The following is a 10,154-nucleotide window of genomic DNA, read 5'->3' as shown; positions in this document are numbered from 1 at the left end:
ATGTTGGATGGGTTCTGAAGTATGGATGTTGGATGAGTTCTGAAGTATTGATGTTGGATGGGTTCTGAAGTATGGATGTTGGATGAGTTCTGAAGTATTGATGTTGGATGGGTTCTGAACTATTGATGTTGGATGGGTTCTGAAGTACTGATGTTGGAAGGGTTCTGAAGTATGGATGTTGGATGGGTTCTGAAGTACTGATGTTGGATGGGTTCTGAAGTATTGATGTTGGATGGGTTCTGAAGTACTGATGTTGGATGGGTTCTGAAGTATGGATGTTGGATGAGTTCTGAAGTATTGATGTTGGATGGGTTCTGAAGTATTGATGTTGGAAGGGTTCTGAAGTGTTGATGTTGGATGGGTTCTGAAGTCCTGATGTTGGATGGGTTCTGAAGTCCTGATGTTGGATGGGTTCTGAAGTGTTGATGTTGGATGGGTTCTGAAGTATTGATGTTGGATGGGTTCTGAAGTATTGATGTTGGATGGGTTCTGAAGTATTGATGTTGGATGGGTTCTGAAGTATGGATGTTGGATGGGTTCTGAAGTATGGATGTTGGATGGGTTCTGAAGTATGGATGTTGGATGGGTTCTGAAGTATTGATGTTGGATGGGTTCTGAAGTATTGATGTTGGATGGGTTCTGAAGTGTTGATGTTGGATGGGTTCTGAAGTATTGATGTTGGATGTGTTCTGAAGTATTGATGTTGGATGGGTTCTGAAGTATTGATGTTGGATGGGTTCTGAAGTATTGATGTTGGATGGGTTCTGAAGTATTGATGTTGGATGGGTTCTGAAGTACTGATGTTGGATGGGTTCTGAAGTATTGATGTTGAATGGGTTCTGAAGTATTGATGTTGGATGCGTTCTGAAGTACTGATGTTGGATGGGTTCTGAAGTATTGATGTTGGATGGGTTCTGAAGTACTGATGTTGGATGGGTTCTGAAGTATTGATGTTGGATGGGTTCTGAAGTATTGATGTTGGATGGGTTCTGAAGTATGGATGTTGGATGGGTTCTGAAGTACTGATGTTGGATGGGTTCTGAAGTATTGATGTTGGAAGGGTTCTGAAGTATGGATGTTGGATGGGTTCTGAAGCACTGATGTTGGATGGGTTCTGAAGTATTGATGTTGGAAGGGTTCTGAAGTACTGATGTTGGATGGGTTCTGAAGTATTGATGTTGGAAGGGTTCTGAAGTATTGATGTTGGATGGGTTCTGAAGTATGGATGTTGGATGGGTTCTGAAGTATTGATGTTGGATGGGTTCTGAAGTATTGATTTTGGATGGGTTCTGAAGTATGGATGTTGGATGGGTTCTGAAGTATTGATGTTGGATGGGTTCTGAAGTCCTGATGTTGGAAGGGTTCTGAAGTATTGATGTTGGATGGGTTCTGAAGCACTGATGTTGGATGGGTTCTGAAGTATGGATGTTGGATGGGTTCTGAAGTATTGATGTTGGATCGGTTCTGAAGTATTGATGTTGGAAGGGTTCTGAAGTACTGATGTTGGATGGGTTCTGAAGTATGGATGTTGGATGGGTTCTGAAGTATTGATGTTGGATCGGTTCTGAAGTATTGATGTTGGATGGGTTCTGAAGTCCTGATGTTGGATGGGTTCTGAAGTATTGATGTTGGATGGGTTCTGCAGTATTGATGTTGGATGGGTTCTGAAGTATTGATGTTGGATGGGTTCTGAAGTCCTGATGTTGGATGGGTTCTGAAGTATTGATGTTGGATGGGTTCTGAAGTGTTGATGTTGGATGGGTTCTGAAGTCCTGATGTTGGATGGGTTCTGAAGTGTTGATGTTGGATGGGTTCTGAAGTCCTGATGTTGGATGGGTTCTGAAGTACTGATGTTGGATGGGTTCTGAAGTATTGATGTTGGATGGGTTCTGAAGTATTGATGTTGGATGGGTTCTGAAGTATTGATGTTGGATGGGTTCTGAAGTATTGATGTTGGAAGGGTTCTGAAGTATGGATGTTGGATGGGTTCTGAAGTATTGATGTTGGATCGGTTCTGCAGTATTGATGTTGGATGGGTTCTGAAGTATTGATGTTGGATGGGTTCTGAAGTATTGATGTTGGATGGGTTCTGAAGTATTGATGTTGGATGGGTTCTGAAGTATTGATGTTGGATGGGTTCTGAAGTACTGATGTTGGATGGGTTCTGAAGTATTGATGTTGGATTGGTTCTGAAGTATTGATGTTGGATGGGTTCTGAAGTATTGATGTTGGATGGGTTCTGAAGTATTGATGTTGGATGGGTTCTGAAGTATTGATGTTGGATGGGGTCTGAAGTATTGATGTTGGATGGGTTCTGAAGTATTGATGTTGGATGGGTTCTGAAGTATGGATGTTGGATGGGTTCTGAAGTATTGATGTTGGATGGGTTCTGAAGTGTTGATGTTGGATGGGTTCTGAAGTCCTGATGTTGGATGGGTTCTGAAGTATTGATGTTGGATGGGGTCTGAAGTATTGATGTTGGATGGGTTCTGAAGTATGGATGTTGGATGGGTTCTGAAGTATGGATGTTGGATGGGGTCTGAAGTATTGATGTTGGATGGGTTCTGAAGTATTGATGTTGGATGGGTTCTGAAGTATTGATGTTGGATGGGTTCTGAAGTATTGATGTTGGATGGGTTCTGAAGTATTGATGTTGGATGGGGTCTGAAGTACCGATGTTGGATGGGTTCTGAAGTGTTGATGTTGGATGGGTTCTGAAGTCCTGATGTTGGATGGGTTCTGAAGTATTGATGTTGGATGGGTTCTGAAGTATTGATGTTGGATGGGTTCTGAAGTATTGATGTTGGATGGGTTCTGAAGTATTGATGTTGGATGGGTTCTGAAGTATTGATGTTGGATGGGTTCTGAAGTATTGATGTTGGATGAGTTCTGAAGTCCTGATGTTGGATGGGTTCTGAAGTACTGATGTTGGATGGGTTCTGAAGTATTGATGTTGGATGGGTTCTGAAGTACTGATGTTGGATGGGTTCTGAAGTATTGATGTTGGATGGGTTCTGAAGTGTTGATGTTGGATGGGTTCTGAAGTCCTGATGTTGGATGGGTTCTGAAGTATTGATGTTGGATGGGTTCTGAAGTATGGATGTTGGATGGGTTCTGAAGTATTGATGTTGGATGGGTTCTGAAGTGTTGATGTTGGAAGGGTTCTGAAGTATTGATGTTGGATGGGGTCTGAAGTATTGATGTTGGATGGGTTCTGAAGTATTGATGTTGGATGGGTTCTGAAGTATTGATGTTGGATGGGTTCTGAAGTACTGATGTTGGATGGGTTCTGAAGTATTGATGTTGGAAGGGTTCTGAAGTATTGATGTTGGATGGGTTCTGAAGTACTGATGTTGGATGGGTTCTGAAGTACTGATGTTGGATGGGTTCTGAATTATTGATGTTGGATGGGTTCTGAAGTATTGATGTTGGATGGGTTCTGAAGTATGGATGTTGGATGGGTTCTGAAGTACTGATGTTGGATGGGTTCTGAAGTATTGATGTTGGATGGGTTCTGAAGTATGGATGTTGGATGGGTTCTGAAGTACTGATGTTGGATGGGTTCTGAAGTATTGATGTTGGAAGGGTTCTGAAGTATGGATGTTGGATGGGTTCTGAAGCACTGATGTTGGATGGGTTCTGAAGTATGGATGTTGGATGGGGTCTGAAGTATTGATGTTGGATGGGTTCTGAAGTGTTGATGTTGGATGGGTTCTGAAGTATGGATGTTGGAAGGGTTCTGAAGTATTGATGTTGGAAGGGTTCTGAAGTCCTGATGTTGGATGGGTTCTGAAGTATGGATGTTGGATGGGTTCTGAAGTATTGATGTTGGATGGGTTCTGAAGTATTGATGTTGGATGGGTTCTGAAGTATTGATGTTGGATGGGTTCTGAAGTACTGATGTTGGATGGGTTCTGAAGTATTGATGTTGGAAGGGTTCTGAAGTATTGATGTTGGATGGGTTCTGAAGTATGGATGTTGGATGGGTTCTGAAGTATTGATGTTGGATGGGTTCTGAAGTATTGATTTTGGATGGGTTCTGAAGTATGGATGTTGGATGGGTTCTGAAGTATTGATGTTGGATGGGTTCTGAAGTATGGATGTTGGATGTGTTCTGAAGTATTGATGTTGGATGGGTTCTGAAGTACTGATGTTGGATGTGTTCTGAAGTGTTGATGTTGGATGGGTTCTGAAGTCCTGATGTTGGAAGGGTTCTGAAGTATTGATGTTGGATGGGTTCTGAAGTATTGATGTTGGATGGGTTCTGAAGCACTGATGTTGGATGGGTTCTGAAGTATTGATGTTGGATGGGTTCTGAAGTATTGATGTTGGATGGGTTCTGAAGTATTGATGTTGGATGGGTTCTGAAGTATTGATGTTGGATGGGTTCTGAAGTATTGATGTTGGATGGGTTCTGAAGTATTGATGTTGGATGGGTTCTGAAGTATTGATGTTGGATGGGTTCTGAAGTATTGATGTTGGATGGGTTCTGAAGTATGGATGTTGGATGGGTTCTGAAGTATTGATGTTGGAAGGGTTCTGAAGTGTTGATGTTGGATGGGTTCTGAAGTATTGATGTTGGATGGGTTCTGAAGTATGGATGTTGGATGGGTTCTGAAGTATTGATGTTGGATGGGTTCTGAAGTATTGATGTTGGAAGGGTTCTGAAGTATTGATGTTGGATGGGTTCTGAAGTCCTGATGTTGGATGGGTTCTGAAGTCCTGATGTTGGATGGGTTCTGAAGTATTGATGTTGGATGGGTTCTGAAGTCCTGATGTTGGATGGGTTCTGAAGTATTGATGTTGGATGGGTTCTGAAGTATTGATGTTGGATGGGTTCTGAAGTACTGATGTTGGATGGGTTCTGAAGTATGGATGTTGGATGGGTTCTGAAGTATGGATGTTGGATGGGTTCTGAAGTATTGATGTTGGATGGGTTCTGAAGTATTGATGTTGGATGGGTTCTGAAGTATTGATGTTGGATGGGTTCTGAAGTATTGATGTTGGATGGGTTCTGAAGTATTGATGTTGGATGGGTTCTGAAGTACTGATGTTGGATGGGTTCTGAAGTATGGATGTTGGATGGGTTCTGAAGTATTGATGTTGGATGGGTTCTGAAGTATTGATGTTGGATGGGTTCTGAAGTACTGATGTTGGATGGGTTCTGAAGTATTGATGTTGGAAGGGTTCTGAAGTACTGATGTTGGATGGGTTCTGAAGTATTGATGTTGGAAGGGTTCTGAAGTACTGATGTTGGATGGGTTCTGAAGTATTGATGTTGGAAGGGTTCTGAAGTATTGATGTTGGATGGGTTCTGAAGTACTGATGTTGGATGGGTTCTGAAGTATTGATGTTGGAAGGGTTCTGAAGTACTGATGTTGGATGGGTTCTGAAGTACTGATGTTGGAAGGGTTCTGAAGTATTGATGTTGGATGGGTTCTGAAGTATTGATGTTGGATGGGTTCTGAAGTATTGATGTTGGATGTGTTCTGAAGTATTGATGTTGGATGGGTTCTGAAGTATTGATGTTGGATGGGTTCTGAAGTCCTGATGTTGGATGGGTTCTGAAGTACTGATGTTGGATGGGTTCTGAAGTATTGATGTTGGATGGGTTCTGAAGTATTGATGTTGGAAGGGTTCTGAAGTATTGATGTTGGATGGGTTCTGAAGTATTGATGTTGGATGGGTTCTGAAGTATGGATGTTGGATGGGTTCTGAAGTATTGATGTTGGATGGGTTCTGAAGTCCTGATGTTGGATGGGTTCTGAAGTACTGATGTTGGATGGGTTCTGAAGTATTGATGTTGGATGGGTTCTGAAGTATTGATGTTGGATGGGTTCTGAAGTCCTGATGTTGGATGGGTTCTGAAGTATTGATGTTGGATGGGTTCTGAAGTATTGATGTTGGATGGGTTCTGAAGTATTGATGTTGGATGGGTTCTGAAGTATTGATGTTGGATGGGTTCTGAAGTATTGATGTTGGATGGGTTCTGAAGTATTGATGTTGGATGTGTTCTGAAGTATTGATGTTGGATGGGTTCTGAAGTATTGATGTTGGATGGGTTCTGAAGTACTGATGTTGGATGGGTTCTGAAGTATTGATGTTGGATGGGTTCTGAAGTACTGATGTTGGATGGGTTCTGAAGTATGGATGTTGGATGGGTTCTGAAGTATTGATGTTGGATGGGTTCTGAAGTATTGATGTTGGATGGGTTCTGAAGTACTGATGTTGGATGGGTTCTGAAGTATGGATGTTGGATGGGTTGTGAAGTATTGATGTTGGATGGGTTCTGAAGTATTGATGTTGGATGGGTTCTGAAGTATGGATGTTGGATGGGTTCTGAAGTACTGATGTTGGATGGGTTCTGAAGTATTGATGTTGGATGGGTTCTGAAGTCCTGATGTTGGATGGGTTCTGAAGTATTGATGTTGGATGGGTTCTGAAGTATTGATGTTGGATGGGTTCTGAAGTATTGATGTTGGATGGGTTCTGAAGTGTTGATGTTGGATGGGTTCTGAAGTATTGATGTTGGATGGGTTCTGAAGTATTGATGTTGGATGGGTTCTGAAGTCCTGATGTTGGATGGGTTCTGAAGTATTGATGTTGGAAGGGTTCTGAAGTATTGATGTTGGATGGGTTCTGAAGTATTGATGTTGGATGGGTTCTGAAGTATTGATGTTGGATGGGTTCTGAAGTATTGATGTTGGATGGGTTCTGAAGTATTGATGTTGGATGGGTTCTGAAGTACCGATGTTGGATGGGTTCTGAAGTATGAATGTTGGATGGGTTCTGAAGTGTTGATGTTGGATGGGTTCTGAAGTATGGATGTTGGATGGGTTCTGAAGTGTTGATGTTGGATGGGTTCTGAAGTATTGATGTTGGAAGGGTTCTGAAGTATTGATGTTGGATGGGTTCTGAAGTACTGATGTTGGATGGGTTCTGAAGTCCTGATGTTGGATGGGTTCTGAAGTATTGATGTTGGATGGGTTCTGAAGTATGGATGTTGGATGGGTTCTGAAGTGTTGATGTTGGATGGGTTCTGAAGTATTGATGTTGGAAGGGTTCTGAAGTATTGATGTTGGATGGGTTCTGAAGTACTGATGTTGGATGGGTTCTGAAGTCCTGATGTTGGATGGGTTCTGAAGTATTGATGTTGGATGGGTTCTGAAGTATGGATGTTGGATGGGTTCTGAAGTGTTGATGTTGGATGGGTTCTGAAGTATTGATGTTGGAAGGGTTCTGAAGTATTGATGTTGGATGGGTTCTGAAGTATGGATGTTGGATGGGTTCTGAAGTATTGATGTTGGATGGGTTCTGAAGTATTGATGTTGGATGGGTTCTGAAGTATTGATGTTGGATGGGTTCTGAAGTATTGATGTTGGATGGGTTCTGAAGTATTGATGTTGGATGGGTTCTGAAGTATTGATGTTGGATGGGTTCTGAAGTATTGATGTTGGATGGGTTCTGAAGTACTGATGTTGGATGGGTTCTGAAGTGTTGATGTTGGATGGGTTCTGAAGTATGGATGTTGGATGGGTTCTGAAGTATTGATGTTGGATGGGTTCTGAAGGATTGATGTTGGATGGGTTCTGAAGTATTGATGTTGGATGGGTTCTGAAGTATTGATGTTGGATGGGTTCTGAAGTATTGATGTTGGATGGGTTCTGAAGTATTGATGTTGGAAGGGTTCTGAAGTACTGATGTTGGATGGGTTCTGAAGTATTGATGTTGGATGGGTTCTGAAGTACTGATGTTGGATGGGTTCTGAAATTTTGACTATGGATCTGGTCTGGTCCTGTTTCTGTTTAGCTGAAAATCCATCAGCTCTGAAGCAATAAAATGTTCTGAAGCTATCAAAAATGTAACATCTTTCAATTAAAAATGCTGAGACCACCAATTTCCCCTGAACTGTTCTCAGTCCCCACCCTGTAATTTCGCCATTTATAGCGCGTAACTGGGATTTCCGCTGCACTCCCAGTGAAGTTAAGGTGGCAGGGCGGGAGCAGCTTGTAGGAAATTCATACCCCATATTTTCTGGTGGAGCAGTCTCCCAGACCCAGTGGAAATATGTGCGCCAGTGGGTGCAAGCAATGCGGTGGCAGTATTTGAAAGGATTATGTACAATTCTAAATTCGTTGTCTGTGCCCCTGATGGGGAGAGTACCTTAAAAAATGGTGGAAATAAATTTAAGTCAGCTCATTTGATAGTGTTCACATGCACATAAAGGGTTGTCAGGGTCTGCCTGTTTGAATAAATAGAAGGGGAAATGGCCTGGACTCAAATTATTGCCCTATCCATTTTTGATTGGGCTAAATTCTCTATGGCATCATTCCCAGCAGCATTGAAAGCAGCTGAGCAGGCATTCCACAGATACCATTTTACACATAGCAATTAAACATTTCAGTCTGAATCTTTCTCCACTTCCCCCCCACCCCCCACCCCGCCCACCACAAGCATAAAAAGAGAATAATTGTAATATCTTTGAAATCTCTTTGCATACTGTAGTGTTCCTGCTGCTGGATCCGGATTGGGAGTGGCTCATAATTTGTGCAAATACCAACCATTGTTATATGACTTATAATGCTGTTTGCACTCTTGAAACCGGTGAATATGTACAGTTGTGTAATATGAATACAACATAGGAGATATAATATAATTGAGAAGATAAATAGGCAATAACTACAAATGTTTACAAAACTGACTGATAACAGTTCAATTTATTAATATATAAATTGGATATGTGCAAGCACCTTTTTAATCAGGTTGCACTTATTCTGGAGCTGATTAACAATAGGATAGCTGGCACCATTATTCATATTGAACTAAAGGTCATCAGTGGAAAGCTAACAAGCCTCAAGATATGAAAGCAACAATTTTTCTCTGCAAAGAAAAAAAATGTGGAATCGACTTGCATCAAAAGCACTTGATGCTATGTCATTTACCATTTAAAAAAAAGAAATGGTTGATAACTGATTATGAAGAGGATGCCTCAATAAGTTTACCCAGTTTGTAGCTGAGCATACATACCAGGAAGGTCCCTGGGCTGATCCCTGCTCTGTGGGTGGCAATGGGGGTACTACAATTTGGCTTCAGCCACTCTTGGATCATGGAGGGATAAGTCAGCCAGGATTCCTGCTCTTCATCGTTCCCTTGTGACTCCAGAGGAGTATATCTGTAAACACTGGTGAAGATAGAATAGCACTTTGCTCTCATGCCACTCAAAAGTTAAAGAGGTCAGTTTCACCCTGGGCCATGTCTGTTGAATTCTGGTCCTGGTTTTGGTCCCTCCCATCATTCTCAAGATGTGTGCCTCAGAACTTATTTCTGCCCTTTGCCACCTCTTACCCTTCCAGTTCCATCCTATTGCCTTTCCAGAGTTATGGAAGCTGCTTATTTCAAACTATCATCTTGAGAATCCTGGCCTAATACCAGTATGTGGAGATGCCGGTGATGGACTGGGGTTGACAATTGTAAACAATTTTACAACACCAAGTTATAGTCCAGCAATTTTATTTGAAATTCACAAGCTTTCGGAGGCTTCCTCCTTCCTCAGGTGAATGTGGAAATGAAATCCTCGAACCCTTCGCATTTATAAATCACAGAACAATACTTGGTGATTACAGACAGTGTTTTCAACTGCCCGTTGCCAAGGCAATCAGTGTGCAGACAGACAGGTGTTACCTACAGATCCCCCGAATATACAAACCACCAAAAAAAAAAGAGAGGCAGAAACATCGAAAAGACAGCAAATGACCCGTTGTATTAAAAACAGATAACATTTGTTCGCTGGTGGGGTAACGTGTAGCGTGACATGAACCCAAGATCCCGGTTGAGGCCGTCCTCATGGGTGCGGAACTAAGCTATCAATTTCTGCTCGACGATTTTGCGTTGTCGTGTGTCTCGAAGGCCGCCTTGGAGTATGCTTACCCGAAGGTCGGTGGCTGAATGTCCCTGACTGCTGAAGTGTTCCCCGACTGGGAGGGAACCCTCCTGTTTGGCGATTATTGCGCGGTGTCTGTTCATCCATTGTCGCAGTGTCTGCATGGTCTCGCCAATGTATCATGCTCTGGGGCATCCTTTCCTGCAACGTATGAGGTAGACAACGTTGGCCGAGTCACAGGAGTATGAACCATGTACCTGGTGGGTGGTGTCCT

Source organism: Heptranchias perlo, unplaced genomic scaffold (genome assembly GCF_035084215.1).
Source record: "Heptranchias perlo isolate sHepPer1 unplaced genomic scaffold, sHepPer1.hap1 HAP1_SCAFFOLD_117, whole genome shotgun sequence".
NCBI classification, from domain to species: Eukaryota; Metazoa; Chordata; class Chondrichthyes; order Hexanchiformes; family Hexanchidae; genus Heptranchias; species Heptranchias perlo.
The sequence above is the reverse complement of the archived record's forward strand: the minus strand, read 5'-3'. Positions refer to the sequence as shown.